This window comes from Pinus tabuliformis, chromosome 7, assembly GCF_031772625.1.
Source record: "Pinus tabuliformis cultivar Carrire ecotype Pingquan chromosome 7, CPIR1, whole genome shotgun sequence".
In the NCBI taxonomy this organism is placed as follows: domain Eukaryota; kingdom Viridiplantae; phylum Streptophyta; class Pinopsida; order Pinales; family Pinaceae; genus Pinus; species Pinus tabuliformis.
Window position 1 is genome coordinate 559,076,527 of NC_142293.1, and position 1,396 is coordinate 559,077,922.

A 1,396-nucleotide genomic window follows, 5' to 3' on the forward strand; every position below is an offset into this window, starting at 1 on the left:
ATTTTTTCAATCTAGATAGTTCGTGAACTTCGAGACACAACATTGGAAATGCTAGAGAAAGCCCCTGACAACTTGCAAAATAAATGCTAGTCTATCTTGCGTATTAATCTTATCAATAAATGAAATCCTACACTAAAAGAGAATTCAAGAAAACACCAATCCAAACAATTAAAATCATGCGGGAAATAAAAGAAATCAATGTGAAATGAAATTCAGAAAGGAAATCATAACGGGAAATAAAGCAGTGCCAACATAATAACAAAAAGACTGTAAATGTTGGAATAAGTTCAAAAGCAATTCAAAACATTATGCTTGCACTAATTCTACCTGCACTAATTTTGTGTAAAGTTAACTTGAAAGCATCAGCAACGTAACAAGGAAATTTACTGTGTAAATAAACTTATAAGGGAAATTAAATTAATGTGTATCTCGCCTTACTTGTCCCTGAAAATGAATCTTGCGAACTATCCAGAAGTTAAAGGAAACCATAATGGTAATTAAACATTTATCGATTCAAACATAGTGTAGTTTCCTTATTTATAAATATTGGCTCAGCAAATGTAAAAATCGCGGCTTTAGATATAAATTAATAGATCTTGATTAATTTATAGAATTTGAGTTAGAGCTCATAAAGGTAAAGCTGATCTTGTGGATTCAGACAATCTGGAAGGACATGATGTTTGTTTGAAATATTTCAAGTGCAAATGTGATTAGCAATGCAGCAAATGAAATAGTTTATAAAGGAACAATTTGCAACAAATCAAATTAATTCTAGAACTAGAAATTGAAGGCAGAAAGAAACTGTAAAATTCACATAGCCCTTAATAATCTAAATGCTATTGAATCTAAAATATGAGAGCAGTTTCAAGCTGGTATGGCGGCCAACCCAGCCAATTTGTACCCTATTTGAGTTCCTGGTTCATACAGAAATCAAATTAATTATATGCAGCAAACGAATAGACAAGGCATAGATAAAAACTGCTTCAATTATTCCTAAAAAAACATTCTTTTACATCAAACAGACATCGTCTTAACTCCAGTAAGCAAGAGAAGCAATCCGCAACTGGAATCCGTGTGCTGCTACTTCGAGACCACTTCTCCTCCCTTCTTTGCTTTCCTTTGATGCACACTATCCCTAGCTGGGTCAATTTCCTTCCCTGTTGTCTTATTAATTAACTAACTATGCTAACTTCTTGTCACTCCAGGCAATCTATTATATAACATCGAGTTACAACTAGGCCTTTTAATTAGCCGATTATAATAGAGGAGGCAAATCTCAACAATTTTCCATAAATAAAATTAGTTTTCAATTGAATGTCAAAACAGGCATGATTCTGGCGAATTGTTCCTCTTTTCCTAGAATGGTGCTATTGTTGGACTCCACATAGGATGGGTG